This window comes from Chlorocebus sabaeus, chromosome 5, assembly GCF_047675955.1.
Source record: "Chlorocebus sabaeus isolate Y175 chromosome 5, mChlSab1.0.hap1, whole genome shotgun sequence".
Taxonomy (NCBI): domain Eukaryota; kingdom Metazoa; phylum Chordata; class Mammalia; order Primates; family Cercopithecidae; genus Chlorocebus; species Chlorocebus sabaeus.
In genome coordinates, this window is record NC_132908.1 from 77,457,128 (window position 1) to 77,466,843 (window position 9,716).

The window sequence follows — 9,716 nt, forward strand, 5'->3', positions numbered from 1 at the left end:
GGCCGAGGTGGGCAGATCATGAGGTCAGGAGATCGAGACCATCCTGGCTAACATGGTGAAACCCCGTCTCTACTAAAAATACAAAAAATTAGCCGGGCGTGGTGGTGGGCGCCTGTAGTCCCAGCTACTCAGGCGGCTGAGGCAGGAGAATGGAGTGAACCCTGGAGGCAGAGCTTGCAGTGAGCCAAGATCGTGCCACTGCACTCCAGCCTGGGCAACAGAGTGAGACTCCGTCTCAAAAAAAAAAAAAAAAAAAAAAAAAAAAAAAAAAAAAAAAAGGCTATTACAGTATGTTTGTAAAATGATAGGCATGCAATAAATACGGGAAAATCGTTGTGCAATGAAGAGAAGAGAGAATTGCAGGAACAGAGTCTTTGAAAATGCCAACAGAGAGGGGATGCAGAAGTCCAAAGTGGAGGAACTAAACTTAGGAGCACAGAGTCAATCTGCATTAGGTTGAATTCTGTCCCCCCAAAATTCATGTCCACCCAGAACTTCAGAACATGACCTTATTCGCAGAGGTGATTAGGTAAGATGAAGTCATTAGGGGTAGACCCTAATCCAGTAACCAGTGTCCATATAAGAAGAAAAAACAGAGGCAGAGGCACACAGAGAGAAGGCCATATGACGATGGACACAGAGATTGAAGTGATGCATCTGCCAGACAAGAAATGCCAAGGATTGCCAGCTACCACCAGAAGCTAGGAAGGGGCAAGAAAGGATTCTTTCCTGGAGCCCTGCCAACACCTAGATTTCAGATTTCTAGCCTTCAAAACCATGAGAGGATAAATTTTTATTAGTTTAAGCCACCACATTTTGCTAATTTATTACAGCAGCTGCAGGAAACTCAAACACCATCCATTGGAAGAACAAGCATGGCTGCAGATGAAGTGGGCTGACAGATTGGAGCTCTCTTTCATTATTTCTGTATTCTCCATAAAATAAACCATGCAGTCATCAGATGAAAGTGAGGAGAAAAGAGAATGTATCAGATAGGGGAATGTGATTTGCCTGAAACAATATTGGTTTAACTGTTGTATCCCCCGCCTCCCCCAACACACAAAAAAACTGTTAATAGAACCTCTTTCACTCCCAAAGGTATCCACATTTAGACAACACGTGAATGGTTTTTCTAGTGTTCGATGTTTGTGGACAGATTAAAAAATATGAAAAGTCAGCTCAAGAATGGGTTAACTAGGAAAATATCATGGCATTGCTGGAAGGTGCTGAAGGCCCACTGGATATTTGTGGTCATAAGTTAAAGTTAGGCTAGTCAGAGCAGTCAGTGTGGTTGTAATTTATCCATTCACAATCAGCTGTTCAGGGTCAGGCTGAAGGAGATGGGGCATTGGATTTAACCAAGGGTGGGATTTGCCATATGAGGTCAATAGAAGGAGAGATGAGTAAGAGAGTTAAGAGTATTTGTAAGGAAGTTATTATAAATGATGGAATGATGGTTACCAATCTAGCTTAGGCTTCATAAGGAGGGATGTAATGACACGAGATTTGGGGTGGAGGTAACTACAAACAAAACTGTCAGTCAATGGATTAGAACAAAGATTGTTAGAGTAGGGCCACAACAGCAATGAGAAAGACTCTTGAAATGGTGCTGCCAGTAATGGTAGCTACCACTCATAACCATCTGCCTGGGCCACCTGCTTTCCAAGTGTGGCCATCTTTTGTTTCCCTCGGCTCTTTTTTGCCTCCCCCACTTACACTGTAAGGACCTGCTGTTGTCCCAGCCAGGATGGAGTCAGGATTAATGTTCAGAACTTTGAAGACCTGAAAGATAGAGAGTGAATTTGGGATAAGAACTGAGGGATGGAAAAGACCATGGATATTGGGGTTGGGAGAGGGACTGAGAAACAAGGGAGGGAGAGCAAAAAGGAAAGACCTCCCAGAAACCCAACTGAGATTCTCTTTGACCGTAAATAAAAGGAAAAGGAAAGAAATGTGTTGCACTGTTTATGGACTCCAGCAGTTGCTGGTAATGAAATGAATTTACCATTCCTTCTAGGTATCGTAGGCAGAATTTAATGATTTCATGCATGTTGCATCATTTTATCATTTCAACAAGGTAAGAAACATTGGCTTCATTTTATAATGTAAGAAGAAAATTTCATGACCCCTGGGACATCCTCTGGAAAAGACAGGTAGAGCTTCTGTTGCCTTAAGTAGGCCCAGACTCTCTGTTGGCTGCATGCTTGGGAAAAGCTCCTTCTTGCACATAGCCAATATGGAAGAGAAAAAATACTCAAGTTGTTGGCCTTGAGCCTTGACTAAGCAATAGTCCTGTGACTTTGAAACCTTGGGGTGAAAGGTGGATGGAAGGTAGGAAGCAAGCAGTATCAATTTTTTAGTTGTTTGTGTTATAAGAAGAAAGAGCTTAGATTTAAGTTTGTGAGTTCAATGCTCCTTTGTCTAGGAAGATCAAAATGCAGTTTTTCTTTGTGCATCGTAAATCAGTGATATTATTGTGAAATGCATATGTGTCCATCGAGCGCCTAACTGCTCTCTGTATCAGACTTTCTCAACTTTTTGGTCTCAGGATCCGTTGACTCTCTGAAATATGATTACATACTTTGAAGAGCTTTTATTTATGTAGGTTATATCTATGGATATTCAGGCTATTAACAAACTGAAAAAATACAAGAATACACACACACAAAAATAACACACAAACACATTCCATTAGCTGTAAATGCAATAAAGTTATCTAGAGTTGCAGAGCTTCTAGAGAACTCCTCTATACACTGGTGAGAGAAGGCCACGAAAAAGACAAAAAGTCTTGGTATTACTGTGAAGATAGTTTTGACCATACGGATTCCTGAAATTGCTTCAACAGCCGCAAGTTTGTCTGGACCACTCTTTGAGAACTGCAGTTCTAAAGAATCATGAAAAAGGCTGTCTGTGTTATGGGTAAAGTTGCATCTTTGCAGATGATATGAAAATGTTTCTTTTTTAAATAGAATGCATTGTTCCTACATCTTGGGAGGTGAAAGTGCACGTTCTCGTTCAAGAAGTGTCCTCAACCAGAGGAGCCCAGGAACACACAGGAAATGAAAGCATCATTCTTCACCACAAGCATTGGGAAGAATCCTAAGGGAACATAATTAAAGGGTATTGGTGAAGTCCTATGGATGAGGTTTTCTCTTCTTTTTTAAGTATTTTACCCTTTTTTCACAATGAAAAATTCCAAACCTATGCAAAAGCAGAGCGAATAATACGAGTGTGCATGTACTTGTTACCCAGCTACAAGATCCACCAGTTGAAAGCCATTCTTATTTCATTTCTACTGCCCTATTCCCGCACTACACACACTAGATTACTTTGAAGCAAGTCCTAGACATTACATCATCTCATCAGAAAGTGTCAATATATATCTCTAAATGATAAGAGTTGTTCTCTTAAATGTAACCACGACTCTGTCATTACACCTAAATTCACACTAATTCCTTAATATGATCAAGTATTCAGTTGATGTCCACATTTCTCATAAATACTTTTTGTCTCATACTCTTTGACAGTTGGTTTATACAAATCAGAATCTATACATCTATTCATGATACTTGTTTTCAGTGTTTCTTAAATCTTTGTGAACCTTTAGGTACCTCATCTCCGCCAACTTTTTCTTGCAATTTATTTGTTAAAGAAGCTGGATTATTTCTCAGTGGTGTCATTTAGCACATTCTTCTCTATGGAGTATTTCCTATATACTGGTAGCCAGATTTAGAGGCTTGATCAGATTTGTGTTTGTTTCGCGGGCAAAAGGACTTTATAGCTGGTAGTGTGTGCTTTCATCACAAGGCATACAATGTTTGCTTGCCCTCCTTTTTGCAATCTTTGCAGTCACTGATGACCCTTGCCTAGATTCACTATTTCAATAGAAGTTGCAAAATCGTGAGCATCTATTATTTCTTCCCTATTTATTAGCTGGATACATCTATGAAATCTTCCCTGATCAACTATCATTTCTCTGGGGTACATTTGTGCAGGAAAGGCTAGCCAAGTGATTTATTCTTTTCCTTATCAGTTCTCTAAACGAGTTGGTTCTCTACCATCCTCCAAAGGATCATCAGGGATTTTAGTGTCATTGTGAACTCATGAACTTTAGAACATTTAATGTTTCACCACATTGCCATTGTTCCTCTTCTTTTAATTTTTTTAAGTTCCAGGGTACATGTGCAGGATGTGCAGGTTTGTTACACAGGTAAATGTGTGCCATGGTGGTTTGCTGCACCTATCAACCCATCACCTATGTATTAAGCCCGGCATGCATTAGCTACTTTTCCTGTTGCTCTCTCCCCACCCCCACCCTCCCCCAACAGGCCTCAGTGTGTCTTGTTCCCCTCCCTGTGTCCATGTGTTCTCACTATTCAGCTTCCACTTACAAGTCAGAACACGAAGTGTTTGGCTTTTTGTTCCCGCATTAGTTTGCTGAGGAGTGGGAATATAAATTATTTCAACCACTGTGGAAGATAGTGTGGCGATTCCTCAAAGATTTAGAACCAGAAATACCATTTGACCCAGTAATTCCATTACTGGGTAGTATATACCCAAAGGAATATAAATCATTCTACTATAAATATACATGCACGCATATGTACACTGCAGCACTATTCACAATAACAAAGACATGGAATCAACCCAAATGCCCATCAGTGATAGACTGTGTAAAGAAAATATGATACATATACACCATGAAATACTATGCAGCCATAAAAAGGAACAAGACCATGTCCTTTGCAGGGACATGGATGTTCCTCTTCTTATTGCCCAAATTGCTCCTGCTTTGGGTAGCAAGAGCTCCTGAGCCTTCCAGCTAGCTCCTGAGCCTTTGCTAGCTCCTGAGTCTTCCAGCTAGCTCCTGAGCCTTTGCTAGCATCCTTGCTTTCTAGTATAAGATACTCAGACTCATCTTGACCATTTCCTCCACCAGACTTAGGGTCTAACATTTCACCATTGATTCCTGGTTCCTTTTACTAAGAAATGATATTAAGATACCATAATGTGAACACCAGGTTGTGGCTATGGGTTGGTCATTGTTTCTAGTGTTTTCCAACGGACAAAGCCCAAAATGTTTTGTAGTTCTTTTAGAACTTACAGTATATCCCACAAAGGATGTCCAGTCAAACGACTTTGTTTTAAAGTCACTTGAAACAACTTCATGCTTGGTTACATCACCAACTCACTATTTGCTAAGATTCACTTGTTTTCATTTTGATTTTCAGGGATTACATTTTAATTGTTAATTTTTTAATTGTGTGAAACATTTACATGATTCCAAAATTAAATCGACAAACAAGGTATAGTTAGAGAAGTCTAGCTTCCTTCACTCCCCTTGTAGGTAACCATTTCATGGTTTATTACTGAATTTTTAATATAAACAGATAAACAGATACATGTATATACCCCCTTTTCTTGGAAAAAGTTGGTATGCTATGCAGTTTTCTCTACCTTGCTTTTTTCAGTAAGTAGTATATCCTAGATCATCCTTAACATTATTCAGAATTACTCTTCCTTCAGACAGCTGCATAATACCCCATGATGTGGCTGTATCATACTTTATTCAACCAGTCTCCTGTTGATGGACAACCTTTTACAATTACAAATAGTACTGCAATAATTAGCTTTATGCCTGTGTCTTTTTGAGTTTCTGCTAGCCTATAGGGGGACTTCAATTTTATGCTGAGTAATTTGACTGCAGAAAACGTACAGGTGCCTGATCATTACAATCTGTTTGGAGAGAGTGTCCAAAAGAACACTGTGTGCAGGGTGTTAAGCTTATTTCTATTTCTGAGAAGTGTGGCCTCTGCAACTGTCAGTCATCCTGGTGGGAACCAATCTGGGGATGACAAGTGAGAATTTGCAGAGGGGCAGGAACCTGAAGCTCCACCACGGAAAAGCGCATCAGAGGAAGCCACCAGCAAATAAATGGGGGTGAGCAGACTATACCAGGGTCATCCCATCTAGGAAGTGGCCCTGGAAGTGCTGGCTGGGGACTCAGGCAGAGGCACTTGAATCTGTGAACTCAGCGAATAACCCAGTTATTGGTTTTAATTTTCTGTGTGTTCAATTTTCCTTGTTTTATGTCAAGATCTTTAGACAAGTTTTGTGAAATGTTACAGCCAATCTCAATCGTGCTGTGGAAAATTCAGAGACAGCTGTGTATGTGCTTAGAATGTGGTAATAAAGCCGAGAGTGACCATGTCTCCTACCCACTGTCCCCAAGGCTGAGACTGGCAGTGACAGCAACTCAAGGGAACACCATGGCTGGTAATTCCAGGAGGCTGATCCTGCAGAAATCCACATGGACAGAGAATGGTGCCACGGAATTAGGAGATGGTCCAGATTTGGGTCCTGTTGAATGCAGTCACATATCCTGATGAAGGAAGGGCACAGAAAAGATGCATAGATATGCATTCTCAAGAGTACCTTCCTTCAAATTTGGAAAAGACTATTGTGTATTAACTGGGGAAATAATAATGATTAAGTGATCGATAAGCAGACTACAAAACAAGGAGTCTGGTACACCATTTTCCCAATTAACCATTTATAAAATATAAAATAATTTCTGGAATACAGACACATTGTCTTAGTCCATTTGGGCAGCTATAACAAAATACCATAGACTGGGTTAACTGTAAACAACACAATTTATTTCTCAAAGCTCTGGAGGCTGGGAAGTCCAAGATCAAGGCAGATTGACCTTTTTATAACCATTTTAGAGACTCATTTCCCAATTAACCATTTATAAAATATAATTTCTGGAATATAGACACATTGTCTTAGTCCATTTGGGCAGCTATAACAAGATACCATATACTGGGTAAATTGTAAACAACATAATCTATTTATTAAAGTTCTGGAGGCTAGGAAGTCCAAGATCAAGGCAGACTGTGTCTGGGAGGTCTCATTTTCTGGGTCACAGACGACACCTTCTCTCTGCATCCTGGAATGATAGAGAGGCAAGGCAGCTCTCTGGGGGGCCTCCTTTATAAAGGCACTCATCCTTTATACACAATTCATGAGGGCTCTACCCTCGTGACCTAGTCATCTCCCAAAGGTGCCTCTCTTAAAACCATCACACTGGTGATTAGGGTTCAATGTGAGAATTTGCAGAGAGGAAACAAACATTCAGACCTCAGCACACATCAAAGTGAAAATGATAGCAATGAAGTAAGAATGGATAATGGAATCATAAGTAATTATGTTTCCTTTGTCTTTTTCTGTGTTTTTTAAAGTTTTCTTTATTGAGTACATATTTATTTTGAAACTAAAAGTATTATTTTGAAACCAAAATATTATTTTGAAATAATTTTTAAAATAAAAAAACTGAAAAAGGCATTAACAGGAAATATGAAATATACATGGGCAATGAACTTAGGAAACAGGCTATTCAAACACACTTATAATAAAAGAAATTCAACATAAAACAACACTGAAATGTCATTTTAATCAATTGATTATTTTTAAAAATTATTTCAATATATACTGTTGCTAAGGATGTAGAGAAAATGGCTTATATACAATTTTGGTAGGAAGCTAAATTACAACTTTCTTTTCTGAAATTTGGAATTGTTTATCATACTACTTAAAATATTCCTACTCTAGGGCCCAGTAATTTAACTTCCACAAAGTAGTCTAAATAAAAAAAAATCAGATATGTGCCTAACGACTTATGTTTTAAAGTACTTGTTATAGTTATTTTTAATACCAAAAAAATCAAAACTCAAATGTTCAAAACTAAAGGTTAATATTCTGCAAGTAATTAAAATCATGACCTTTAAGAAAAATAGTTAATGACATGGTGGTAAAGTTCATTATACCTTGTTGAGTAGAAAAAGCAGATTACAAAACAGAATGTCTAGTATCACCACAGTTTTATTTATAAAATTGTGTGCATGTGCATGAAGATGTTAGCAGTGATTGAGTCTAGAAAGAGATTTGGATTTTCTCCCATGGACATTGTTGAATTTTCCAAATGTTCTACAATGAACCTTTAATACATACACACTTAAAACATAGATATATTTATAGCATTAAAACATAATAGTTAAGGAAATGTTTTTTAACTTTTTTTTTCTAGACAGAGTCTTGATCTGTCTTATTCCACCCTGACATGCTAAGCATTTGGGTTTTTGTTTTTGTTTTTGTTTTTGTTTTGAGACAGAGTCTCACTCTGTCCCCCGAGGCTGGAGTGCAGTGGTGTGATCTCAGCTCACTCCAATCTCTGCCTCCTGGGTTCAAGCAATTCTCCTGCTTCAGCCTCCTGAGGAGCTGAGATTACAGGCACACACATCCATACCCGGCTAATTTTTGTATTTTTAGTAGAGAGAGTGTTTCACCATGTTGGTCATGCTGGTCTTGAACTCCTGACCTCATGACCCGCCTGCCTCGGCCTCCCAAAGTGCTAGGATTACAGGCGTGAACCACCGCCCCCGGCCGGAAATATTTTTTAAAAGCAAGATTCTGGAAGAGGAGTCTACAGAGAAGTGATGGGAGGAGGCTAGAACAACCCATGTGGTAATGGACTGGAGCTGGAGATGTCAGTACGAACATATTTCACTTAATATACAGATAGTTATATATAAAAATATGTATATATATGCAGGTAGGTATATACATATTTCCTTATTCTGTCAACTGAGAGGGTCTAGAAGTAACAACACCCCAGTAGCATTGAGCAAATCCACTGCCCAGATCTGGATTTCTAATACCGTTCTCCAGTAAAAAGAACCAGGGTGTTTTTGCTTTAGAGAAATGGCTGATTCTAGGACTAGGATGGGAAATACACAAGATGAGCCTGGAACATCTTATGAGTCCAGAAAATAAGGAAGTGCTCAAAAATAAATAAACCCACAGTGATGAGGGCATGTCAAAGAAGCCAACTGAAAATGTTGCCAGTGGTCAAAGCTGGAACAATTTGAGTACAAAATAAATGCAGAAGTATTGGATTAAATTCAGAGTATAAAATAAATATTTATGAGTCAATAGTGAAATAACTAAATAAATAAGTACATGGTTGAGAACAGACATTTTCCTGTGCAGGAGAATTCCAAGTGATGTATATAGATGCTCCAATCTCAAGGAGATTGAGCATAAATCCCCACTCCTTAACAGTGGGGTGCACATAGTGACTTCCTTCCAACGAGTACAGTATGGAAAGGGTGAGGGGGTGAGCAGTGATAACCTTACCTTAGAGAAACCTGACAAACACAACCTTAGCCAGGTGATCAACACCAACAGCAACAGGGACAAATCATGTGAACAACATGTACCCTTGATACAATATGATAAAAATGCTATTTTCCTCAAAAACCCATAATCCCAGTCAAATCATGAGAAAAACATCAGACAAATCTCAGCCAAAGGGCATTCTACAAAACAGAAAACTAGTACTCCTCGGAACTGTCAAGGGTACCAAAAACAAGGAAAGTCTGAGAAACTGTCACAACCAAGAAGAATCTAAGGAGACATGTCAATCAAATGTAATGTGGAATCCTGGATGGGATCCTGGAACAGAAAAAAAGAATATTGGTTAAAATTAAGGTAATCTGAAGAAAATACGGACTTTAGTTAATGAGAATGTATCAATACTGGTCACTAAGTATGACAAATATGCCATATTAATGTGTGGTATTAATAATAGGGAAAACTGAGCAATATGTGGATCTCTCGCTATTATCTTTGCAAATGTTCTGAAAATCAAAAAA